At 39.5% G+C, this 27,725-nt stretch overlaps 1 pseudogene; it reads right to left on the bottom strand.

Annotated features, from left to right (window-relative positions):
* Positions 1-1,073: 1,073 nt before the first annotated feature.
* On the bottom strand, positions 1,074-27,725 carry LOC123390908 (annotated as a pseudogene).

The raw sequence follows: 27,725 nt of genomic DNA, 5'->3' as shown, positions 1-27,725 counted from the left end.
TTCTTGGCGGGATCTGAAGGATGTGAAGGAAGATGTAAGGAAAGGGGCTTTCCATTGTTTGCCAAAGGCTCTACCGTTTAACCTTCCCTCATAAAATCCCCATAGCCAGAACTGGGTTAAGACTCCATCTTTTTCATCCTTTAATGCCCTTCATACTTTTCCTTTGTGAGTTACAGAGTTAAATGTTTAGTCTAGAAGATCTGATGGGTTATTCTCCATGATCAGCTTTGTTATCTCCCTGGAGAGTCCAAAACGAAGGCTGCGTTAAGGTCACAATCTTTGTGTTTTTCCAGTTCATCATCTCTCTGGATGCGATCAAGTAACTGTCTTCATTTTCTTTAGGAAGATTTTTTAAAATGTGAACTCTCATTTTTAAATGTATAATTCAGGTGTGGCTCTCTCCTCACTATTTATAGACTTAATTATGGATTGTAAAACTAATTATAATCTCTGTGGTGTTTCCCTGTGAAATTGCTCCAGATTTCCTACATTAATCTTCACTACATCTTTGTGAGGCGTGGTCATAAAAATCTATTAAAATTCCTCTAATAGAAAGAAGAGAAGGGAAGTGGTTTTCCCAAGGTCATTTGCCAAATCAGTGCTGGGACCCGGCATAAAGCCCAGGTCCCATGATTCCTGCCCTCATGTTCCATCCAGGAAAACTTGTTGCCCCCAAACCATGACACTGACTCAAGCCTGGCTCCAGTTCAGCTAAGACATTCCCCCAAGGTGTCTGGCTGGCCAGAGAGCGTGCAAGGCCAAATCTTTTTGGACCCTTACACCAGAAAGCAGCACAGACTAGAAGGATTACAGAATGACAAAGAAGCAGTTGGCCATCTCCATTCAGTGCGACAGACTGTGCTGGACCACGTCAGTCTCATAAACCCTTCATCGTCACAGTGACAGCAAACACAGAGATGCAGTGTTCCAGACAGACACATTAATCTATTAAAAAATTGAGAGTTTAATACATGCAGGACTCTGATGTATTTCTCATGTCGCATTCCGTTTAATCCTTCCAAAGCATCACAAGATACATGTAATTATCCTGACACCCGGCCCGTGTCCTCTGTTCAGGATCTGAACCCAAGTCTCAGGGCATCCTCCACTCTCAGAGCAGAAGGCGGGTCCTTACGGAGCGGGTCAATGCTGCTCCTAGGGATGGGAGAGACGAACCGGGGTAGGTCTTTCAGAAGCCGGCTTGCTAGGGACCAGGAGAGGGAGCGGAATGTGTGTCCCTCATGTTACCTCCTGGCTGTGGTGCTAATTTAACTTTGTGACCCTAGAAATTTGGGGATGAGTGTGAAAGCGAGATTGCACAGAGATATAAATGATATTTAAACAAAATAGATGCTGGAGGAATGAAATAACGATAACTATCCTTATGGGGGAGGGATACATGGAGAAATGTCTCTACGATAGGTCTGGCCTCTGATATTTCAGGGTATCACCGCTCTTTTTCCAAGACAATGAACAATCCCTGCTTTGCAGACAGATTGCTGCCTATACATGCAGTATATTCTGACATTTAAAAATATGCCCATCCAAACTGGGACTGGTTGGAATGAAAGTGTGGCCAGTAGGGATAAGGAACAGAAATGAGTGGGGGATATGTCACTTTCTGAAGTCTAGAAGGAACGTTTCGCCTGCCAATGGTTGCACAGTGAGTGTATCAGCCATTTCTACGTAACAAGCTACCCCCAAGCAAATGATTTATTTAGCTTATAATCTGTGAGGCAGAAAATGGGTCTGGGATCAGCTGAGTGGGTCTTCTGCTGGTCGATGAGCCGGTATCTCGCATACATGTGTCTTCGGTAGCTGTCAGCTAGGTGGTTCAGACTCCAAGTATTTATGGGATTATTTAGCTGGTACAAAGGTGGTGATTTGATCACATCTTTCAGATCACCCCCACCAGCCAGCCCGGACTTCTTCCCAAGGTTCCAAAAGCAGCAAGCGAGGAATTCCTAATGCCCTTGCACTTTTAAATTTTCTGTTTATATCATGTTTACTTCTAATTAATTAGCCAAAGCAAGTCACAAGGCCAGTCTAGACTCATGGAGATGGAAGTAGATTTTACCTTTGGCGGGAGGAGCTACAAAGCAACAGGGGTGGTTCTGCAGTTACCTGTGGCTGCAGTAACTCGTGCTGTTCTCACTTGCAACATACGTTCTTCATCTCAGATCCCTAAGAAGTCTTATCTGGTTAGGGCATCAGATTTGATGTCCAAGGTCTCAGCATCTTTTCTAATGTGCGTCCCTTATATCCAGAGACAAAAGAAGATAAGATATATGCCCCTGCCACACACACTCCCTACATCCATGCCATACAGACAGACCATACCTTATCATACCGTGTCATGCCAGATAAATATGACATACCATAACAGATTCTACCAATAAAAAAAGTGACCATTTCATAAGAATTCTGAAATGCTGTGGGACAAACACACCAGAAGCAGAGGGCACTCCTTAATTAGAGCTTGGTTATGCTCCCTCTGAGTACTTGGCAGCCCATCTCCTTGACCGTGACCTGGCAATGGCTGCCTGATCCATTGTTCTTTTTTGGGCTTTTGGTTCCTTCTCTGAAAAGTCTTTTCCTTTTCATGAAAAAAGTGGCCCATTTTGCAGGTGAGCAGCAATTTCAACCTGCTTTCTGCTGATGCAGCTTTGGGAGTCTAGAAGCATTTTTGCAATTTGAACAATCTCAGTCTCTGTAAATTAAAGCTAGTGTTCTTTTGCTTGAATAAAACCCTTAAAACATGTTTTTCAGTTTTCTTAGAAGCTTTTTTATGTAGTTGAAAGGTGTTTCTAGGTATTATCCTAAATCTTTTATATAGGTCTTAACAATTTTTCTTAGAGCCACCTTCTTGATTTGATCTTTACCATTAAGATAGAATTTTTTACTGTATAGAAAAGCAGAATGTGAATTATTGTCTAACTCAACTGTCCTGAGCCTTGTAAATTCCCTCTAAATTCTGTTTTAAAACTAAATAATTTTTAAAAGATTATATCTATTTATTTGGCACAGAGAGAAAGTACTCACACCCACAAGCGGGGGGAGCGCCAGAGGTAGAGGGAGAAGCAAGCTCTCTGCCCAGCAGGAGCCCGATGTTGGGCTTGATCCCAAGAGTCTGGGATCATGACCTGATCCAAGGGCAGATGTTTAACTGACTGAGCCACGTAGGTGCCCTGAAACTAAATAATTCTATTAGAGATCCTCTAAAAACTACATCTTTAACTTATCTCCCTCTTCCCACATTTGATCACAAAAGAAATTTCTGACACGTCTGAGATTCTTTCTGGTGATCTCCTTAGCAGATATAAAAAGTTCATTAGGTACCTCCTCTTTCCCAGGTCGTGACAGGTGTTAGTTTTGTCCGATGTACTCGTCTATATAATGCAGGTCACTGTCTTTCCAAATTTGCAAACAGCTGTTCATGCCTGCTGCCTCGTCTCAAAGCCAGGGTCACATCTTCTAACTTTTTCTTTCGGCAGCACCCCGCATCTAGCTCCCAATTTCATCATCAATTGTGTTGTACAGTAGGAAACCTGCCCCCACCCAAACTCAGTTGCTTAACACAATCACCATTTATTTGACTTATAGTCTTCTGAATCGGCACTGTGGATTCACTCTGGGTCTGAATGAAACTGAGCCAGGGACCTCTGTGTTACCTGGTTGGGCAGGAGAGATGGGAGTATGGAGGGGCCATGTGGTTTTCATCATACAGTGGGCAATGGTTTTCCTGCACAGTGGAGATGGTAGGGGTCCCCAGCATAGTCTTGAGAAAGCTCTAAGACAAAAAATGAAGGCTTTGCTTGTGTCACTTTTGCTACTGTTTTACTGTCTTAAGAAAGTGCCAGGCCAGTCTAGATTCAAGGGGTTATGGAGGAAGCTCTTCTCTATCACTTATCATCTCTTCCCTTTACCCATGAGTTGCTCTTTTTCTTTTCTCTTTCCACTTCACTCTTTTTTTTTTTTTTCATATTCTCCTAAGAAACGGTGTTCTTTTTTGTTTTGTTTGAAAACTTTCTTATTTGAAAACATCCTTATTTTGCTCTGGCTTGATTCATAGTTTGGCTTGGTGTATAGTCTAAATAAGAAATATTTTTCCTACTAATGTTTGAAGTGTCCCTTCATTGTTCTCTGTCTTTCAGGGTGACTATTGAGAAATGTGATGAGCCTCTAAATTTTGATCCTTTGTATTTGACCTGACTCTCTTAAGTTGTGAAGCTGGGCCTCAGCTTCCTTCTGTATAAAAAGTATAAAAATCTGGTGCACCTGGGTAGCTCAGTGGGTTAAGCCTCTGCCATTGGCTCAGGCCATGTTCCCAGGGTCCCACACTGGGCCCTCAGCTCAGCGGGGAGCCTCCTTCCCTTCCTCTCTCTCTGCCTACTTGTGATCTCTCTCACACTGTCAAATAAGTAAATAAATTCTTTAAAAAATGTATAATAATCTTATCTTTTTCAATGTGTTATGTGGAACCACATAAGAAGGTGACATGAATAAAGTGGTTGGCAGAGGTCTGGCAGATAGGAACAGTGCAATACTCTAACTTCACCCTCGTTTACCGGCATAATTAAAAACAAGGAATAAGGACTTGGCATGTCTAAGGCCACTTCTCATTATGCCCCATAACTACCCTCTTCAAAATGTCCTCAGAAATATTTTGCAAATTAACTGACAGAGAAGGAAGAAAGATGGTTTCGGAGCTTTCTATTTGTTCTGTCATTTTTGGAAGGGGTTTTTTCCTTGCCCTTCTAAGAAGGCTTTATCAGTTATTAGCATTACACGGCTTTGGCATCTGTCTGGCAGTGCCGCAGACTAAGCTGCTCGATCAAAAGTGAGAGGAGAGCTTTTGGATCATATGCCAACCAAGCTATGCTGACTAATGGTAAGGAACAACTTAGATGATTATTGTTATCACTGAAAGCCCAAACTTCCATCCCAGAGGTGATCCCATTCGAAAAGAGGGGGTGTGGGGGAGCTGCCATTACTGAACTGCCATGAATCTGAACACAGTGATGAAATATTCATTCCAAACCTTCCAGGAGGAAGATGGTTGTCTGCCACTGCTAATTAGTGCTGAATTCTGGAGGATTAGGGAAGTTGATCCAATATGAGATTTTAAAAATCCTTACCCGTTTTCATCCCTTACTTCTTTTCCCTCGGTTACTCAGATGATAAAAAGGCGTTTAAAAGTGACATAGCATCTTTTTATCATGCAAATGTGAATATGAAATGCGAATAAAAATTAAATCATGAGTTATAAATTAAAGAAAAATAAAAACGTTAAAATGGTTCTGAAAACTCCACTTTTCCCTGAGGAAATGAAGCTTGCAAATGTGTTCCTTTTTCTTTTAAGAAAATATTTTTTCCCAATGCAGATGGGAAATCAGAAAATATATTCAAATGCATTTTGATTTTCAGCATATACATCTTATTGTTTACTGCAGGTAGTACAGAAATAGCTTACTGCAGGTAAGAGTCTGAAGAAGAATGTAAAGTCTCAGTTAAGATCTTGCAGAAATAAAAAGCAGAAGGAAATGGGGCAAAGAATGATTCATCTAAAGTTTTAGTCAGTCATCACTGTTACTTGTGCTCCACCAATTTTTCATGATCTAAACCATGATGACTCAATTTATTAAAACTGTAGGACCAAGACTGACACTGGATTCCCTCTTGACCTGGTCCATGTAGCAAAATGATAAGCACTCAGATTATACTTCCAAGAGCTAAATTAAAACTTGATATTGGGGTGCCTGGGTGGCTCAGTTGGCTAAGCGTTTGCCTTTGGCTCAGGTCATGATCCTGGGGTCCTGGGATCAAGTCCCGCATTGGGCTCCTTGCTCAGCAAGAAGCCTGTGTCTCACTCACCCTTCTCACTCACGCAATGGGGGAGAGAATGACGCTCCCCCATTATCTTTCTTGCTCTCTCTCTCAGGTAAATAAACAAATAAGATCTTTAAAAAAAAAAAAAAAGGAAACTCAATATCTACTTGCCACATGAGTATTTAAGGACATTTCTTTCAATTTAATTGCCTTGTGGCCTTATTAATGAATTGAAGTCCACAGAATCATTCTCCAACTTCAAAAAATTTACAATGCTTTATGGAAGATCTGACAGATAAACTGAAACACACAAATGCCTACAGCTACTTTTGATAAAAGGTTGGCTACTACACATGCTATAACAGAAGTATAAATACACTGTAGTTATAGGGTTATCTAATACCTCTGCATACTAAGGCTCAGACATTTGGCGAAATTACGAAATTATTAAGCTGTATAAGGGCGCAGTAACGCAGGCAGTGGCTGGAGGCACAAAGACCAATTAGGACGCTGTTCCTTTATTCTAGGCCAGTGGTTACGAGCACCTGAATCTGGGAATGCAACTTGAATGAGAAAGGAGCAGATATGAGAATTATTATGACAGAAAACGGGGGTTCCAGTAACTGATTTGTTACATTTCTAAGAAAAAAAATGAAGGAAAGAATCATAAAATGGATCTAAACATTTCTACATCTAGTCTTGAGAGTGATCAGACTTTGGAAATTTCACCAAAATAGAATCTTTTCAGGCCTGAGGGGGACACCATATTCTGTGAAAACTGCAGACTGAGTGATCCTGTAGGCCAAGCATCTCAAGTGAACCCATATTCCACAGAAGTCCAGTCCTAATCCCACAATGGGATTAGGTACTTTGGAGAATACACCTTAAAATCAAACCTAGTCTTTATCATGGATTGCCTGCAATCTTTCAGAACTGAGGGGTCTGCTATGTTCTGGCAGCCCTCCTGACCCCAGAGGTCCAGAACCATAGGTTCGAGGATGCCAGACACGCTGCATTTGTCAATTTCACTTTATTTCAATTTGTCATTTTCACTTTATTTGTCAATTTATTATTTGTCAATTTCACTTTATTTCAATGTCCGTCTAGGATTGTCCTTCTTAGTCCTTTGGCAAGTAGTGAAACAGCTTTCTAAAGCTTGTGGAAAGAGGATGAAGAAGTGGTTAGAATCATCCTGACTTCTCCAGGGCTGCTGCACTGCAATCATCCTCACCAAGACCAGCGGTTTCTATCATGAAATCCAATGGACGCTTCTCCGTCTCTGTAGCAGTCAGGAGTGGCAGATAGGAGAGAAACAGAATTCTAACTGACCTCAGCAAAGAAAGGAAATTCACTGGTTCATAAAACTGAAAGTCCCAGGCCTCCAGCTCTTTACCAGTTGTTCCAGTGAAATTCCTGGCATGGAGTCCCATTGGCCTGGTGGGCTCAGGAGGTCACCTGATTGGTTGGATCTGGGAACCAGTTGGGTGGGGCTCACTGGATCCAAACTATATGAACCAAGAGTGGGGGAGGCGTGGTTTCACAGGAAAACTAACGCGTATCACCAGGAGCAGAAGGAAGGCGTACCTCTCCAGGTCAGTGATTATTGTGTATGACTAGACAGAAAGAAACCTTAGACACACTTCTTCCTTTGTTCTCTGATATTCCTTTTTCCACTCCAACTTCCCAGTCTTCCTCACAGGATATATCAGACCCACTTTCACTTTGCCCTTTTAAAACTTTCTGTACTTCAGAAAGTTTTTCTTCCTCTCAGTGATTTGTCTGGATTCCTAGCTCTAGAGGCTCCACTGAGACTCACATCATTTCAACATTTGCAAAAGCCCAACCCCTGCCAACAGGGCCCCAACACCTGGCTATCATTTGTCTGGGACCCCCTGAGGGCTGGGCTTCAGCAAAGCCCCATTGTGCCCATTTGGAGAAGGAACTAGAAGTTCCAGCACTGAGACTTGAAAAAAACAGACCCGCAAAGACTTTTGTTTCCTCAATGGCTGCCTGGAAGGACTGGTTCTAGTATAACTAGGAAGTGCCAGGAAGTTAATTCACAGGGAGGGTAAGTGATTTGTAAGAGGCAAGAAATGAGAAGGAACAAGAAGTCTGCCTGACAGAATATTTCAAAGGCAACGTTTACACAGGGTCTCTCTCTTGAGACTGCATGACCAAATGCCAGGCTGTGTTTTCTTGTGAGGCTGTGACCACCTAGATAATGCACCCTTTGTATTTGCTTTTCTGTCTTTCCAACCTTATTCCTATTTTTGTCTTATTCTTACTGCCCTGTCACAGTGCCCCCACAGCCCTCCAGTGAAGTGTTAGTGCGTCCCTTGCTTTGGCTTTGCTTCTTAGGGATCCTGGGCTAAGACACGGGACTGTCTTTCCCCTCGGGTTTCTTCCTAGACCACTTGTTTTCTCACAACACATGTTCTTCTGGAGAGACACTGCCCACTTCTGAGGTTCCTGTGATATATATTTTTTAATTACTTATTTAATTATTTATCAATTAAATAGTTTAATTAATTACTTAAATTAATTAATTATTTATTGAGATATTCGTAAATTAAATTAAATATATAATATTTTCAAATATATTTATATTGTGTATATTTATGTATATTTATTTCTGTGATATATCTGGGTATATATCTGTGATATATATAATATATATCCTATATAATATTATACAGATACACATACACATATGTTATATATATCAAATCATACGCTATAATCTGCAATCTGATGACCCCCAGACCTCCACCTCTATCCTGGGCTCCTCTCCTGAGCTCCAGTCCCATGGACCCAGCTCCTACTGGAGGTCTCTCCTGGGAGGGCTCACAGGAATCTCCAACTAACATGCCTCAAACTTATCTATGGGCCAAATCCATGCTGCTCTTCCCTTGACATTTCCTCTTCTTGTTTTTGACATGTCCTTTCCTAGTAAATGGCACCACCATGTTTGCCTAAATCAGACACCTGGAGCCACCTTGACCCCTCGCTGTCTCTCATTCTTCCTATCCACATCGTCTCTCACCAGGTCTTGATAATTCTATCTTCTTATCGACATTATCCCACCTTCCCTACTGTAACCTCTCTAAGCCATCATCCAGCCTCTACTGCGGTCCTCCAGCCCATTCTTTAGAGAACGATCCCTGTGAAACACAAATCTCAAAGGCTCTTTGTTGTCCTTTTGCAAATATTCTTTGATGTTATGAAGTCTGCTTTTTATGTCCTTCCTTCTACCTATATGTTCAGGTTCATTTCTTGCCTCTCAACAATCCAGGTGATCTCCAGCCTTATTGAACTTTTATTTCTTTGGGGGCCTATGATTTTTCTCCCCTCTGAGTCTTCTCATAAGCTATTTTCTCTGCTTGAAACAGTCTTGTCTCTCTTTACCTTGCTAATTTCTACTTATACTTTGGGTTCCAACCTAGTTATCCCTTCCTCCAGGGAGTCCTCCTGGAGGACTCTCTACTCCTTCTCCCAGCATAGCAGGGCTGGGTTTCCTGCTATGCTATCATTGCACCTGTACCTGTGTTCCCACTGTACTTACCCAGAGAGGGTTGTTTAGATATCTTTCTTTCTGTATAGAGGGAGGGCCTCTGTCTACCTTACCCATAACTGCTTTACCACAAACCTGGCACAGTGATAGGCTTAAAAATATGTCTGATGTTTAAGCACATTTGTGAATGTTTTTGTCTTCTGATTTTGTCAACTCTAGAATATCCAGTTTCCTTTCCCAAGAATTTCAGGAAACTAGCATGAATCATTGTGCTTTTGCAGATTCTTTTAACAGCTTTCATTACAGAATTATATGAGGTAGAATTATAATCACTTTTAAGATATCAAGCTTTTAGCTAGATTATAACATCAATTATTAAAAGATATCACCACATAGATGTGAATGAGATTGTTACTCCATGTTTCAAAGTTCGTTTGCTTTCTGCTTTACATTCTGGTTTTGTTGAAACATAGAACTTAAAATCTATAGTCTTTAAAAATTGATTTCAGTGCAAGTGACTCATTCGCCTTTATTGCCAGGACCTGTCACTTGTGCTCAAAGAGCCCAGGACACAAGTCACATTATTATACACTTATTTTATAGTGCAGACGTTTTACTCGTGGGTTTTTTTTCCCCCCCTTGGACTTTTTATTTTGTGATTGGCTTAGCCTAATAGACCCTTAAAAGTTTCTTTTCTTCCCCTTGTAGTGCTTGTTTCTTTTAGCATGGTAATTATTTAATGCAGTGGTTTAGACCTGTTACTTAAAAGTGGCCAAAAGGCACATCAAAATGTTTCCAAAAAATACTTTTTCACTTAAAATAAGCAAGTCACCAGACTCTTTTTAAAATATTTATGACACTATTTATGATGCTGTTAACATAGTGTTTTAAAAATTCCAATGCATAAATATTTTCTGTGCCATATAACACAATGTTTAGCATAATACTAATTTCTTTTTTTTTTAATTTTTTAAATTAACATCTAATGTATTATTAGCCCCAGGGGTACAGGTCTGTGAATCGCCAGGTTTATACACTTCACAGCACTCACCATAGAACATACCTTCCCCAATGTCCATAACCCAACCCCCCTCCCCCTCCCCCCCCTCCCCTGGCAATCCTTAGTTTGTTTTGTGAGATTAAGAGTCTCTTATGGTTTGTCTCCCTCCCGATCCCATCTTGTTCCATTTATTCTTTTTCTACCCCACAGACCACCCACGTTGCCTCTCAACTTCCTCAAATCAGGGAGATCATATGATAATTGTCTTTCTCTGATTGACTTATTTCACTCAGCATAATACCCTCGAGTTCCATCCACATCATTGTAAAAGACAAGATTTCATTTCTTTTTTTTTTTTTTTTTTTAATTTTTTATTTTTTATAAACATATATTTTTATCCCCAGGGGTACAGGTCTGTGAATCACCAGGTTTACACACTTCACAGCACTCACCAAATCACATACCCTCCCCAATGTCCATAATCCCACCCCCTTCTCCCAAATCCCCTCCCCCCACCAACCCTCAGTTTGTTTTGTGAGATTAAGAGTCACTTATGGTTTGTCTCCCTCCCAATCCCATCTTGTTTCATTTATTCTTCTCCTACCCACTTAAGCCTCCATGTTGCATCACCACTTCCTCATATCAGGGAGATCATATGATAGTTGTCTTTCTCTGCTTGACTTATTTCGCTAAGCATGATACGCTCTAGTTCCATCCATGTTGTTGCAAATGGCAAGATTTCATTTCTTTTGATGGCTGCATAGTATTCCATTGTGTATATATACCACATCTTCTTGATCCATTCATCTGTTGATGGACATCTAGGTTCTTTCCATAGTTTGGCTATTGTGGACATTGCTGCTATAAACATTCGGGTGCATGTGTCCCTTTGGATCACTACATTTGTATCTTTAGGGTAAATACCCAATAGTGAAATTGCTGGGTCATAGGGCAGTTCTATTTTCAACATTTTGAGGAACCTCCATGCTGTTTTCCAGAGTGGCTGCACCAGCTTGCATTCCCACCAACAGTGTAGGAGGGTTCCCCTTTCTCCGCATCCTCGCCAGCATCTGTCATTTCCTGACTTGTTGATTTTAGCCATTCTGACTGGTGTGAGGTGATATCTCATTGTGGTTTTGATTTGTATTTCCCTGATGCCGAGTGATATGGAGCACTTTTTCATGTGTCTGTTGGCCATCTGGATGTCTTCTTTGCAGAAATGTCTGTTCATGTCTTCTGCCCATTTCTTGATTGGATTATTTGTTCTTTGGGTATTGAGTTTGCTAAGTTCTTTATAGATTCTGGACACTTGTCCTTTATCTGATATGTTGTTTGCAAATATCTTCTCCCATTCTGTCAGTTGTCTTTTGATTTTGTTAACTGTTTCCTTTGCTGTGCAAAAGCTTTTGATCTTGATGAAATCCCAGTAGTTCATTTTTTCCCTTGCTTCCCTTGCCTTTTGCGTTGTTCCTAGGAAGATGTTGCTGCGGCAGAGGTCGAAGAGGTTGCTGCCCGTGTTCTCCTCAAGGATTTTGATGGATTCCTTTCGTACATTGAGGTCCTTCATCCATTTTGAGTCTATTTTTGTGTGTGGTGTAAGGAAATGGTCCAATTTCATTTTTCTGCATGTGGCTGTCCAATTTTCCCAGCACCATTTATTGAAAAGGCTGTCTTTTTTCCATTGGACATTCTTTCCTGCTTTGTCGAAGATTAGTTGACCATAGATTTGAGGGTCTATTTCTGGGCTCTCTATTCTGTTCCATTGATCTATGTGTCTGTTTTTGTGCCAGTACCATGCTGTCTTGATGATGACAGCTTTGTAATAGAGCTTGAAGTCCGGAATTGTGATGCCACCAACGTTGGCGTTCTTTTTCAATATCCCTTTGGCTATTCGAGGTCTTTTCTGGTTCCATATAAATTTTAGAATTATTTGTTCCATTTCTTTGAAAAAGATGGATGGTACTTTGATAGGAATTGCATTAAATGTGTAGATTGCTTTAGGTAGCATAGACATTTTCACAATATTTATTCTTCCAATCCAGGAGCATGGAACATTTTTCCATTTCTTTGTGTCTTCCTCAATTTCTTTCATGAGTACTTTATAGTTTTCTGAGTATAGATTCTGTGTCTCTTTGGTTAGGTTTTTTCCTAGGTATCTTATGGTTTTGGATGCAATTGTAAATGGGATTGACTCCTTAATATCTCTTTCTTCTGTCTTGCTGTTGGTGTAGAGAAATGCAACTGATTTCTGTGCATTGATTTTATATCCTGACACTTTACTGAATTCCTGTATAAGTTCTAGCAGTTTTGGAGTGGAGTCTTTTGGGTTTTCCACATATAGTATCATATCATCTGCGAAGAGTGATAATTTGACTTCTTCTTTGCCGATTTGGATGCCTTTAATTTCCTTTTGTTGTCTGATTGCTGAGGCTAGGACCTCTAGTACTATGTTGAATAGCAGTGGTGATAATGGACATCCCTGCCGTGTTCCTGACCTTAGCGGAAAAGCTTTCAGTTTTTCTCCATTGAGAATGATATTTGCGGTGGGTTTTTTCATAGATGGCTTTGATGATATTGAGGTATGTGCCCTCTATCCCTACACTTTGAAGAGTTTTGATCAGGAAGGGATGTTGTACTTTGTCAAATGCTTTTTCAGCATCTATTGAGAGTATCATATGGTTCTTGTTCTTTCTTTTATTGATGTGTTGTATCACATTGACTGATTTGCGGATGTTGAACCAACCTTGCAGCCCTGGAATAAATCCCACTTGGTCGTGGTGAATAATCTTTTTAATGTACTGTTGAATCCTATTGGCTAGTATTTTGTTGAGTATTTTCGCATCTGTGTTCATCAAGGATATCGGTCTATAGCTCTCTTTTTTGGTGGGATCCTTGTCTGGTTTTGGGATCAAGGTGATGCTGGCCTCATAAAATGAGTTTGGAAGTTTTCCTTCCATTTCTATTTTTTGGAACAGTTTCAGGAGAATAGGAATTAGTTCTTCTTTAAATGTTTGGTAGAATTCCCCCGGGAAGCCGTCTGGCCCTGGGCTTTTGTTTGTTTGGAGATTTTTAATGACTGTTTCTATCTCCTTACTGGTTATGGGTCTGTTCAGGCTTTCTATTTCTTCCTGGTTCAGTTGCGGTAGTTTATATGTTTCTAGGAATGCATCCATTTCTTCCAGATTGTCAAATTTATTGCCGTAGAGTTGCTCATAGTATGTTCTTATAATAGTTTGTATTTCTTTGGTGTTAGTTGTGATCTCTCCTCTTTCATTCATGATTTTATTTATTTGGGTCCTTTCTCTTTTCTTTTTGATAAGTCGGGCCAGGGGTTTATCAATTTTATTAATTCTTTCAAAGAACCAGCTCCTAGTTTCGTTGATTTGTTCTATTGTTTTTTTGGTTTCTATTTCATTGATTTCTGCTCTGATCTTTATGATTTCTCTTCTCCTGCTGGGCTTAGGGTTTCTTTCTTGTTCTTTCTCCAGCTCCTTGAGGTGTAGGGTTAGGTTGTGTACCTGAGACCTTTCTTGTTTCTTGAGAAAGGCTTGTACCGCTATATATTTTCCTCTCAGGACTGCCTTTGTTGTGTCCCACAGATTTTGAACCGTTGTATTTTCATTATCATTTGTTTCCATGATTTTTTTCAATTCTTCTTTAATTTCCAGGTTGACCCATTCATTCTTTAGAAGGATACTGTTTAGTCTCCATGTATTTGGGTTCTTTCCAAACTTCCTTTTGTGGTTGAGTTCTAGCTTTAGAGCATTGTGGTCTGAAAATATGCAGGGAATGATCCCAATCTTTTGATACCGGTTGAGTCCTGATTTAGGACCGAGGATGTGATCTATTCTGGAGAATGTTCCATGTGCACTAGAGAAGAATGTGTATTCTGTTGCTTTGGGATGAAATATTCTGAATATATCTGTGATGTCCATCTGGTCCAGTGTGTCATTTAAGGCCTTTATTTCCTTGCTGATCTTTTGCTTGGATGACCTGTCCATTTCAGTGAGGGGAGTGTTAAAGTCCCCTACTCTCATTGTATTATTGTTGATGTGTTTCTTTGATTTTGTTATTAATTGGTTTATATAGTTGGCTGCTCCCACATTGGGGGCATAGATATTTAAAATTGTTAAAATCTTCTTGTTGGACAGACCCTTTGAGTATGATATAGTGTCCTTCCTCATCTCTTATTATAGTCTTTGGCTTAAAATCTAATTGATCTGATATAAGGATTGCCACTCCTGCTTTCTTCTGATGTCCATTAGCATGGTAAATTCTTTTCCACCCCCCTCACTTTAAATCTGGAGGTGTCTTCGGGCTTAAAATGTGTTTCTTGGAGGCAACATATAGATGGGTTTTGTTTTTTTATCCATTCTGATACCCTGTGTCTTTTGACAGGGGCATTTAGCCCATTCACATTCAGGGTAACTATTGAGAGATATGAATTTAGTGCCATTGTATTGCCTGTAAGATGACTGTTACTGTATATGGTCTCTGTTCCTTTCTGATCTACCACTTGTAGGCTCTCTCTTTGCTTAGAGGACCCCTTTCAATATTTCCTGTAGAGCTGGTTTGGTATTTGCAAATTCTTTCAGTTGTTGTTTGTCCTGGAAGCTTTTAATCTCTCCTTCTATTTTCAATGATAGCCTAGCTGGATATAGTATTCTTGGCTGCATGTTTTTCTCGTTTAGTGCTCTGAAAATATCATGCCAGCTCTTTCTGGCCTGCCAGGTCTCTGTGGATAAGTCAGCTGCCAATCTAATATTTTTTACCATTGTATGTTACAGACTTCTTTTCCCGGGCTGCTTTCAGGATTTTCTCTTTGTCATTGAGACTTGTAAATTTTTACTATTAGGTGACGGGGTTTGGGCCTATTCTTATTGATTTTGAGGGGCATTCTCTGAACCTCCTGAATTTTGATGCTCGTTCCCTTTGCCATATTGGGGAAATTCTCCCCAATAATTCTCTCCAGTATACCTTCTGCTCCCCTCTCACTTTCTTCTTCTTCTGGAATCCCAATTATTCTAATGTTGTTTCGTCTTATGGTGTCACTTATCTCTCGAATTCTCCCCTCGTGGTCCAGTAGCTGTTTGTCCCTCTTTTGCTCAGCTTCTTTATTCTCTGTCATTTGGTCTTCTATATCACTAATTCTTTCTTCTGCCTCATTTATCCTAGCAGTTAGAGCCTCCATTTTTGATTGCACCTCATTAATAGCTTTTTTGATTTCACCTTGGTTAGATTTTAGTTCTTTTATTTCTCCAGAAAGGGCTTTTATATCTCTCGAGAGGGTTTCTCTAATATCTTCCATGCCTTTTTCGAGCCCGGCTAGAACCTTGAGAATTGTCATTCTGAACTCTAGATCTGACATATTACCGATGTCTGTATTGATTAGGTCCCTAGCCTTCGGTACTGCCTCTTGTTCTTTTTTTTGTGTTGAATTTTTACGTCTTGTCATTTTGTCCAGATAAGAGTAAATGAAGGGGCAAGTAAAATACTAAAAGGGTGGCAACAACCCCAGGAAAATATGCTTTAACCAAATTAGAAGAGATCCAAAATCGTGAGTGGGGAGAAAGGGGATAAAAAGAGGTTCAAAAAGGAAGAAAGAAAAAAAAAAAACAAAAAGAAAAGAAAAAGAAAAAAAAAAAGAAAAGAAAAGAAAAGAATTTTTTAAAAAAGAAAACACCTAAGAAAAATGTAAAATATATATATATATATATTAGATAAACTAGTAAAAAATCGTTAAAAAAGAAAAAGGTAACAGTTAAAAAAAAAATTTTACCCGAAGGCGAGAAAAAAAAAAAAATGAAAAAGAAAAAATTAAATTAACTGCAAGACTAAAAAAAATCACAGGAAAAAAGCCATGAGTTCCGTGCTTGGCTTTCTCCTCCTCTGGAATTCTGCTGCTCTCCTTGGTATTGAAACCGCACTCCTTGGTAGGTGAACTTGGTCTCGGCTGGATTTCTTGTTGATCTTCTGGGGGAGGGGCCTGTTGTAGTGATTCTCAAGTGTCTTTGCCCCAGGCGGAATTACACCGCCCTTACCCGGGGTCGGGGTGAGTAATCCGCTCGGGTTTGCTTTCAGGAGCTTTTGTTCCCTGAGCGCTTTCCGTAGAGTTCCAGAGGACGGGAATACAAATGGCGGCCTCCTGGTCTCCGGCCCGGAGGAGCCGAGAGCCCAGGGCCCCACTCCTCAGTGCGCCCTCAGAGAACAGCGCCCAGTTACTCCCGTCTGCCTGACCTCCGGCCACGCTCCGAGCTCACCGAGCCTGCGACCGGTTCAAGGTAACACGGAGCTGTGAGCTTACTGTCAGCTCTGTCTCTGTAGCCGGCTTTCCCGTTCCAATATCCGCAAGCTCTGCGACACTCAGACACCCCCGATCCTTCTGTGACCCTGCGGGACCTGAGGCCACGCTGACCCCGCGTGGGCTTCGCCCCGGTTTAGCCTCTGGAGCGATGTCCCTCAGCGGAACAGACTTTTAAAAGTCCTGATTTTGTGCGCGGTTGCTCCGCCGCTTGCCGGGAGCCGGCCCCTCCCCCCCGGGGTCTATCTTCCCGTTGCTTTGGATTCACTTCTCTGCCGGTCCTACCTTTCAGAAAGTGGTTGTTTTTCTGTTTCCAGAATTGCTGTTCTTCTTCTCTTCGATCTGCCGATGGATTTTCAGGTGTTTGCAATCTTTAGATAAGCTATCTAGCTGATCTCCGGCTAGCTGAAGCAGTCTCAGCTTGCTACTTCTCCGCCATCTTGACTCCTCAAGATTTCATTTCTTTTGATGGCTGCATAGTATTCCATTATATATATATACCACATCTTCTTTATCCATTCATCTGTTGATGGCATCTAGGTTCTTTCCATAATTTGGCTATTGTGGACATTGCTGATATAAACATTCGGGTGCACGTGCCCCTTTGGATCACTACATTTGTATCTTTAGGGTAAATACTCAGTATTGCAATTTCTGGGTCATAGGGCAGTTCTATTTTCAACTTTTTGAGGAACCTCCATGCTGTTTTCCAGAGTGGCTGCACCAGCTTGCATTCCCACCAACAGTGTAGGAGGATTCCCCTTTCTTTGCATCTTCACCAGCATCTGTCATTTCCTGACTTGTTAATTTTAGCCATTCTGACTGGTGTGAGGTGGTATCTCATTGTGGTTTTGATTTGTATTTCCCTGATGCCGAGTGATGTGGAGCACTTTTTCATGTGTCTGTTGGCCATCTGGATGTGCAGAAATGTCTGTTCATGTCCTCTGCCCATTTCTTGATTGGATTAATTTGTTCTTTGGGTGTTGCGTTTGATAAGTTCTTTATAGATTTTGGATACTAGCCCTTTATCTGATATGTCGATCGCAAATATCTTCTCCCATTCTGTCAGTTGTCTTTTGGTTTTGATGACTGTTTCCTTTGCTGTGCAGAAGATTTTGATCTTGATGAAGTCCCAAGAGTTCATTTTTGCCTTTGCTTCTCTTGCCTTTGGCGATGTTCCTAAGAAAAAGTTGCTGTGGCTGAGGTCGAAGGGGTTGCTGCCTGTGTTCTCCTCAAGGATTTTGATGGATTCCTGTCTCACATTGAGGTCCTTCCTCCAGTTTGCATCTATTTTCATGCATGGTGTAAGGAAAGTTTCATTCTTCTGCACGTGGCTGTCCAATTTTCCCAACACCATTTGTTGAAGAGACTATCTTTTTTCCATTGGACACTCTTTCATGCTTTGTTGAAGATTTGTTGACCATAGAGTTGAGTGTCTATTTCTGGGCTCTCTATTCTGTTCCACTGATCTATGTGTCCGTTTTTGTGCCAGTCCCATACTGTCTTGATGATGACAGCTTTGTAATAGAGCTTGAAATTTGGAATTGTGCTGCCACCAACTTTGGCTTTCTTTTTCAATATTCCCCTGGCTATTTAAGGTCTTTTCTGGTTCCATATACATTTTGGGATTATTTGTTCCATTTCTTTGAAAAAAAAATTGATGGGATTTTGATAGGGATTTCATTAAACGTGTAGATTGCTTTAAGTAGCATAGAAATTTTCACAATATTTGTTCTTCCAATCCATGAGCATGGAACATTTTTCCATTTCTTTGTGTCTTCCTCTATTTTATGAGTACTTTATAGTTTTCTGAGTATGGATTCTTTGCCTTTTTGGTTAGATTTGTTCCTAGGTATCTTATGGTTTGGGGAGCAATTGTAAATGGGATCCACTCTTTAAAACTTCTCTTTCTTCTGTTTTGTTGTTGGTGTATAGAAATGCAACTGATTTCTGTGCATCAATTTTATATCCTGACACTTTACTGAATTCCTGTACAAGTTCCAGCAGATTTGGAGTGGAGTCTTCTGGGTTTTCCACATAAAGTAGCATATCATCTGCAAAGAGTGAGAGTTTGACTTCTTCTTTACAAATTTGGATGCATTTAGTTTCTTTTTGTTGTCTGATTGCTGAGGCTAGGACTTCTAGTACTATGTTGAATAGCAGTGGTGATAGTGGACATCCCTGCTGTGTTCCTGACCTTAGCGGAAAAGCTCTCAGTTTTTCTCCATTGAGAATGATATTTGTTGTGGGTTTTTCATAGATGGCTTTGATGATATAAGACTAATTTTTAATAACATATTCAGTTCATATAAATTATTAATTTTCAGGGTCCTACAATGTTTTTTAAACTTATCTAACATAAAATGAAGTAGAGGTAGGGATAAGGGAGTCAAAACAGAACAATTCAGCTCTCTAACTGGTTTTGGATTGGAATTCCCTAAAGAGAAGTTGTAAAATTTCTTATACATCTGTGCTGAAGTTTCTATTTCAATTTTGTATGTAAACATGACTTATTTTTTTAAAGATTTTTATTTATTTATTTCAGAAATAGAAAGAGTATGTGCACAAGTGGGGAGGGGCACAGAGAGAGGGTGAAGCAGGCTTCTAGCCTTGTAGTAAGCTGGACACAGGGCTTGATTTCAGGACCCTGGAATCAGGGTCTGAGCCAAAGGCAGATGTTTAATCGACTGAGCCACCCCAGGCACCCCAGAACTCTATTTTTTTTTAAAATTAGTCTAAGCTACATTTGGCAAAAACTAAGCTGTAGCTTCCCCCCACCCCCAACAACACTAGGTTCCTTAAGTCTATCTCTAAAGGCCTACTCAAAAATAAAGTGGGGATGATTTATTAGATATTTTTTTCATGGCTAGCTTTTCTTCTTCATTTAAGTTTCTGGTTCATTAGACTATTTCCTTCTTTGACAATGACCCAGCAATTGCACTACTGGGTATTTACCCTAAAGATACAAACGTAGTGATCCAAAGGGGCACGTGCACCCAAATGTTTATAGCAGCAATTTCCACAATTGCCAAACTATGGAAAGAACCTAGATGTCCATCAACAGATGAATGGATAAAGAAGATGTGGTATATATATATACAATGGAATACTATGCAGCCATCAAAAGAAATGAAATCTTGCCATTTGTGACAACATGGATGGAACTAGAGCGTATCATGCTTAGCGAAATAAGTCAAGCAGAGAAAGACAACTATCATATGATCTCCCTGATATGAGGAAGTGGTGATGCAACATGGGGGCTTAAGTGGGTAGGAGAAGAATCAATGAAACAAGATGGGATTGGGAGGGAGACAAACCATAAGTGACTCTTAATCTCACAAAACAAACTGAGGGTTGCTGGAGGGAGGGGGGTTGGGAGAAGGGGGGTGGGGTTATGGACATTGGGGAGGGTATGTGCTTTGGTGAGTGCTGTGAAGTGTGTAAACCTGGTGATTCACAGACCTGTACCCCTGGGGATAAAAATATATGTTTATAAAAAATTTAAAAAAAAAATAAAGTGGGGAAAAAGGCAGGGAGAAACAACCTAAATAGCTTTTAACTTCATTTTTTAATAAGTGTATGTGTCAAATTGATTTATAATGTTAGTTTTAGGGGTTAGCAGGAATTACTCTTAAGACATCTTCCCCATCTCCTTTCTATCTCCTGAGAAACCTACAGTTTGTCATTAAAAAGTTATAAGTGAGGGGCGCAAACTCTAATCTCACTAGCAACAGCACCCAGATTAACCTTGTGTATCACAGCCACATTAAGAGTAGTAAAAAATAGAAGTTAATTATGAAGGAAATAAAGGTCTGTGAACAAAGAAATTTAAATTGTCAAAGAAGGAAATAGTCTAATGAACCAGAAACTTAAATGAAGAAGAAAAGCTAGCCATGAAAAAAATATCTAATAAATCAAATTAGGGATTCTACCATTTATAATAGTGCCTACTCTTGGCACGAATAAAGTTTGGTAGGCTCAAGGAAAATAAAAAAATAATACTCAAATGATCATAAAATAACCACTTTGGAAAGTTAATGCTGAACTAATTACCATATTTAAAAAATATTAAATATTGGTTACTTATTTTTTAACATTATTGCAGCTACCAAATCTTTGGAATTTAGGGTACTTGATAGTAAATCATTTGAAGTCTGGGATGAAAACTACTTTTTTTTAAAAAAAAGATTTTATTTATTTATTTGACAGACAGATATCACAAGTAGGCAGACAGGCAGGCAGAGAGAGAGAGAGAGAGGGAGGCAGGTCCCTGCTGAGCAGAGACCCTGACGTGGGGCTTGATGCGGGGCTCAAACTCAGGACCCCAAGACCATGACCTGAGCCGAATGCAGAGGCTTTAACCCACTCAGCTACCCAGGCACCCCTGAAAACTACTTTTTTTTTCTTTTCTTTTTTTTTTTTTAATATTTTATTTATTTATTTGAGAGAGAGACAGCGAGAGAGAGCATGAGCGAGGAAGAGCTCAGAGAGAGAAGCAGACTCCCCATGGAGCTGGGAGCCTGATGTGGGACTCGATCCCAGGAATCCAGGATCATGACCTGAGCCGAAGGCAGTCGTCCAACCAACTGAGCCACCCAGGCGTCCCTGAAAACTACTTTTTAATCTGTGTTCTTCCCACTAGAACCTTCAAGCCTATCGTTATTAAGAACATAAGACAGCAAAAGCCTTTTTTGTTGAGACCACACTAAAATCATTTATCCTTATGAGAAAGATTTTCTGTTTCTAAAAGATGGTGAATAAAACATCATCACCAGGAAATCTGGTTTTATATGCTCCATTGGTCTTAGATATATTTTTGCTTTATCAGTTTGTATATGAAGTAAAGTGATTCTTAAAAGTAATGAAAGTTTCAACTGGTAATATGAATTAGCAGGAAAAAAAATTCTACATTTCTAAAACAGGATTTTGTTATTTTGGGGAAATAGAATTAAGAACAAAAACTTCTCCCAATCCAAAAACTGTTCTCCATTAAAGTATCAGAGACAGAAAACAGTTGTTATTGAATGAGCATTAAACCAGAATGTGATGATTAAAGGCAATTTACGAAAGGACTGCAGAGAAAGAAAGAAATCTCATCCTTTTGTAAAGCCAAGCAGATATAATCCCCATGTTCTCAAGAGAAACCATAAGTCGTCCTCAAGTTAGAGGAGTTGGCATCACCGCTTATTAGATATAGTTCCTCCTAAAATCACCTGATAATTCCAGTGACCATATCTCTCTATTGGTTGGTTTTAGACAAAGGAAAATAAACTTCTTCTATCTTTACTACAAGAAGTTGTTTTGTAACTGGGAGCCAGGAGCTCATCCAAATTAGACTCCTATCCTCACGAAAACTGGGAGAGAGGGGTATAAGCTCTCTTGATGATTACATTTCATAAGAGATGGCTCACAGGTCCTAGAGAAAGACACTCCTGGGTCACAGTGCTTGCAAGAAGCTTATTCAGCTTCTAAAAAGATTTATAAATATTTCAAAGGCACAAGTTTTTTAAGATAAGTGTTCTAATAAAAAAGAGGGGAGAGATATCTCTTCCATTATTTTCAACAGGGAAAATTAAGCACCTCCCTTTTTTGGACATTATAGCTACCTTAATTTAGTTTTTTGTTGTTGTTTACTAACTGTGGACATTTTTTTTTTTTTTTTTTTTTTTAAAGATTTTATTTATTTATTTGACAGACAGAGATCACAAGTAGGCAGAGAAGCAGGCAGAGAGAGATGAGGAAGCAGGCTACCCGCTGAGCAGAGAGCCCGATGCGGGGCTCGATCCCATGACCCTGGGATCATGACCTGAGCCGAAGGCAGAGGCTTTAACCCACTGAGCCACCCAGGCGCCCCAACTGTGGACATTTTTAAGTGAAAGTCATTTATATATTATTTCAATGAATGTGTACTTAGTACTTAAGGGGAAAAAACCCTTGTCCCAAATATAGAATTACCACTTATCAAAAAATATAGATTTTACTGAGGGCTCTAGTGCTAGTAACTCTGGTGTTAGTATCAACATACTGACTGACAGTGCGAGGAAAATTGAGAAGCTAAAGAATTTTGCTAAAATGAATGTTCTCTCTCTTTTTAAAGATTTTATTTATTCATTCATCAGAGAGAAAGAGAATGCACGTGAGAATAAACAGGGGGAGTGGCAGGCAGAAGGAGAAGCAGGCTCCTTGTCAAGCAAAGAACCCCATGCAGAACTGGATCACAGGACCCTGGGATCATGACCTGAGCCCAAGGGACCCACTTAACTAACTGAGCCACCCAAGAGTCCCATTTGATATAGTGTTATCTTGGACTACACTGACTTAAAAACATGAATTGTCTAAACCTTTGAAAAATACCTGATTTATTGGTCAGTAATTCTCAATGTGGTCCAAGGATTGTTTGTAGGAGAATTGCCTAGGGCAGTGGTTCTTAGATGTTAACATGAGTAAGCCCCACCTGAAGGGATTGCTAAAATCCCGGTTGGGATTGCTAAATCCTACCAGTTTTCCTCTGGTAGGTCTGGCATGGAGCCCAAAGATTTCCATTTATAACAAGTGTCCAGGTGGTTGGAACCACACTTTGAGAACTGACATAGGGTATGTGGTGAAGTACACATGCTCCAGGGGCCCAAGCTAGCACCAGATTTTCTGGAATTGGGTTCTTGCTGTCTTCATTTGAACAAGCACCTTAGTAAGAGTTCACAAATCACAGTTTGAGAACCACTGTGACAATTTGTTAGGTTAATTTAACTATCATTAACCAACAGATCAGCCACATGTCATCTGTGAGGCTGGAAATGATACTAAATGACTAACCCCATGCCTGGCATGGTGAAAAGAACACACGAGACTTTGCATACGAACCCTAATCTGCTACCCACCACCTTTGTGACACAGAGAATGTTTCCCAAATTATTATAATAAATGTAAGAAATAGTGTCTTTAGTATTTGATTTGATCAAAGTAGGCTTTTTCATTCATTTGAATGACAGTCATACTCCAGTGCAACAGAATAATAATTAAAACTTATATTTATTAGCCACCTATTCTGGGCTGGGTTGTGTTCTAGAAGCCTTACATATATTAGCTTGTTTACTCCTAATACATATCTTGTGAAGTGTGTGGCAGTGTCACCTCTGATTTATAGAGGAGGAAACAGGAGCACAGAGAGCCCAAGCAAGTTGCTCAAGGCTATTCATCATGTTAATTTTAAGGTTTGTGTGTAAATTTTAAGGTTTCTTATTTACCAGAAACTATGTATACCTACAGTATAAAAAAGTACAAATAAATTGATGTCCACATTAATATAAAGAGTTGTTCACAAAAATGGATCTGAATTCCTTCAAATTCTGGTCAATGCTACCATTGCAAAAATAAACTTGGGTAAATATTGGGTAAATATTAGTGAATGTTTTGGGGATAGTACTCTGATTTATCACTAAAATGAAGATCCTTTCTCAATTCCAGCCAAAGTGGTCATGATTTTCATAAGTTTTTGCAAATAAATATAAATCACTCAGTTATTTAAGATTAGCAACAAGATTTTAAACATGTAAGAATTTGACTTTGAAGATAATCTTAGGAAGTCTAAATTATCCTGTTACAATGTATTTGGATACTATTGGTAAATTCAAAAAGGATTCAACGTTTAATTTTTTTTCCAGAAACTTTAAACAGAGGATCTCAAATTTAGAATGAAACATTTATGAATGTATTTTGAAAGACCATTTTGAATGAGTATCTCCTTAGTTATTATCCACTCACAAAAGTTATCATTCAGAAATAGTAAAAATCAGCAAACTTCAGTCTACTGTTCATAAATTATTTGGTCTTTTAATTTCTGACTTTTTTTTTTTGAGAAAGAAAGTGCACAAGGAGGGTGTGAGGAAGAGGGAGAGGGAGAATCTTAAGCAGGTTCCCCACCTGGTTCAGGGCTCGATCTTATGACCCTGAAATCATGAGTTGGTCACTTAATTGACTAAGCCACTCAAACACCCCTAATTTCTGATTTTTAAAAGTTTCTTTAAGCACTCAAAATTTTCTAATATTTTTAATTACTTTTTAAATCAAAATTCTGCATTCAGACTATTTTGTCAGTATAACTGGTGGCCACAACAGATACTAAAAAGGAAGGATTTAAAACCACTTTATGTAAGTCCTGAAAGACATAAATAAGTTTTCAGCTGTCAACATGATAAGGATACAAACAACCACAACTATGTAGTTGGAAAGAATTCTGATTAATCATTTATGAAGGTGACTTAGGAATCTCTGAGAGTGGTACTAATATAAGTGACACCGATCTAAGAAAAGCATTGAAATGATACCCCTGTAAGAAATAGCATTACATCTACTATTTATCAGCTATTCAAAGCTAAAAATGGGTACATTTGGGACAAGAAATTTAAAAGGCATGCTTATAGAGTGCTGTTAATATTTGAGTAAATAAATATTAATAGTGGAGAATGAAACTCAAGAAGTGGTAAACCAATTTTTTAAAAAAATATATTTATATATTTATATATTTATTTATTTGAGAGAGAGAGAGAGAGGGAGATTATGGAGGGAGAGGGAGAAGCAGACCTACTGCTGGGCAGAAAGCCCAAGGCAGGACTTGATTCCTGAGATCATGACCTGAGCCAAAGGCAGATGCTTAACTGACTGAGCCACCCAGGCACCCTAAGAAGAGCCAAATATAAAACACAATCAAGACCCATAATTTCAAAATGTGATTTCTTTAGTGTATTTTAGAACAAGCAGAATTCTTATTCTATCTTTTTTTTTTTCTGGAAGAAATACCACTAATTATAAATTGTCACAACAAAATTTCTATTAGAAATGATGTGGGTAGAGGTGAGTTCAGTTCATTTATATCATATTGCAATTCAAACACACATCTTGAGTTTAAAAACATGCTGACTGTTGGGGTCTGTTATCAAAGGAACGAGACTGAGACAAAGTGAAAGTTATGCAAAGCCTTATTCTATGCCAAGCATTAGAAGTCAGACTGACCGGCCAGGGCTGCCTGCAAAGAGATCTCATAGGCTGGTTTTATAGGGCATAACCCCAAACCCAAGGTATGTGGCTTCTATTGCTAAAGCGTTTACTCCCATAATCATACCCAGAACCGATTTTAGGAACTACGGGGGCGTTTATTCCCGGAATGAAGTCCGTGGATGTAAACAACAATATGGCTACCTAGGCAATATGGAGTCGCTCTGGCTAAGTAGGCCCTAATAATTAAACAGATTTTAACATTAAATCAGCCCTAACATTGACCATCAATGCTTCCTTCTAGAACTTTCATTAAGACAAATCTATTTATTATCGTGGATGTTTTACTTAACATGGTGAACTGTAGGTTTAGTAATTTAACTGCTTTCTCTCCCCCCCCCTTTTTAAAAAAAGATTTTATTTATTTATCTGAGAGCACAAGCAAAGGGGGAGACAGAGGGAGAGGGAGAAGGAGGCTCCCTATTGAGCAGGAAGCCCGACGCAGGGTTCGATCCCAAGACCCTAAGATCACAGCCTGAGCCGAAGGCAGATGCCCAACCAACTGAGCCAACCAGGCAACCCCTAGCTACTTTATTTTCTTAGTGCCACTAAACATCTGGTCAGAAACAGGAAACAATATCTCTCATCCTGACCACTGTTTTATTTTATTTTTTTAAATTTATTTTCAGCATAACAGTATTCATTATTTTTGCACCACACCCAGTGCTCCATGCAATCCATGCCCTCTATAATACCCACCACCTGGTTTCTCCAACCTCCCACCGTTTTAAAATACAACATGTAAGAGTACTGTACCAAAACATATTTTAAAATACTCTACCGCTCCTGCTAAAGCTTCGGTTTGCAGCCATTTTTATGGAAAATTCTAGTACCGTATACTCACTTAGAAAGAATCGCTCACTGGGACCCTAGTGTTGCCTTCAAAGATGCAGAGGTCTTTTTTCAGTGTTACATTACACACCTTTGTTCTTTTATGGGTTTCTTTCGAAGGTTTTCCTCAGTTTGCTTCTGCACCTTTATTTTTGTTTGTTTTACTCATTTCCTTTAGTAGATTCTCGGGTAAGGCAAGTTGATAGCCATATAAATAATCATATGGATGAAAATGATCAACTACGTATTTAACACAGGCATAGCTGTACCTTTCCATAGTGAGAAGAAATTGCAAAATCAGAACAGCAACTGGAATCCTCTATAGGAGGGATGTAGTAGTTACATTTCCAAAGAGGTCTGCCCAGAGAAGCTTACATTAGATGGTGCAGGGTTTTTTTTTGTTTTGTTTTGTTTTTGTTTTTTATTTTTTTGCAAAAAGGGATAGAAAGCTTTTTTTCCAACAGGATTTCTGGAATTCCCTTGTTCTATGTTTAGTATTTCCATGCATCTCCTCAGGGCTATGACTTCAGAGGTGGAAATGGGTATAGATGTGGATTTAAACCACATGAACTAATCTCAAGGGGTCTTTGCTCAGCGCATTCCCGCCTCCATTCACAGTAGCCCTGCTTCACATCACACTTGCATCTTCTCCCATGTAGACAGTTCTTCAGGATCACAGGTTATAAGCAGCCATCTCAAGTCACCCAGTATGACATATATATCATCATCTGCTTTCATGAACCAGTCAGCATATTCTAGACAATGATCACAGACATACTGGAGGGCTTTAATTGTCTTCCAGTGCAATTGATCTCTGCCTACTTTGGTGCTTAATTCTGTAATAGAAAAGTCTTTATTTTCTTCTGGGTTCATAAACCATGCTTTATTACAACAATGGGTCCTTGTAGCTCTGATATATTTGGACCCAGCAAAGAATTTTCACCTGATATAAGGTTCCAGGTCCAGTGAACAGTGTTTCCATGTTTATGATAACTAGTATCTGCTGTCAATGTCATCTGTCTTTCTAGATGAGTCTGGCTGGTGTCATCTAGAAGTCTTACATGAGGGTAATTCTTCAGAATATTAGGCTGGATATTACCCTGTTCTTCCAGCAAAATACTAAATAACTGAGAACCTAAGAAAAATAGGATTGCTGATCCAGAGAGTAAAGTTAAACAATGCAGCCAAGAATTTGAGGCCAT

The sequence above is a fragment of the Mustela putorius genome, unplaced genomic scaffold, assembly GCF_011764305.1.
Source record: "Mustela putorius furo isolate JIRA1106 unplaced genomic scaffold, ASM1176430v1.1 tig00000151_pilon_pilon_pilon, whole genome shotgun sequence".
NCBI lineage: Eukaryota > Metazoa > Chordata > Mammalia > Carnivora > Mustelidae > Mustela > Mustela putorius.
The sequence above is the reverse complement of the archived record's forward strand: the minus strand, read 5'-3'. Positions and strand labels throughout refer to the sequence as shown.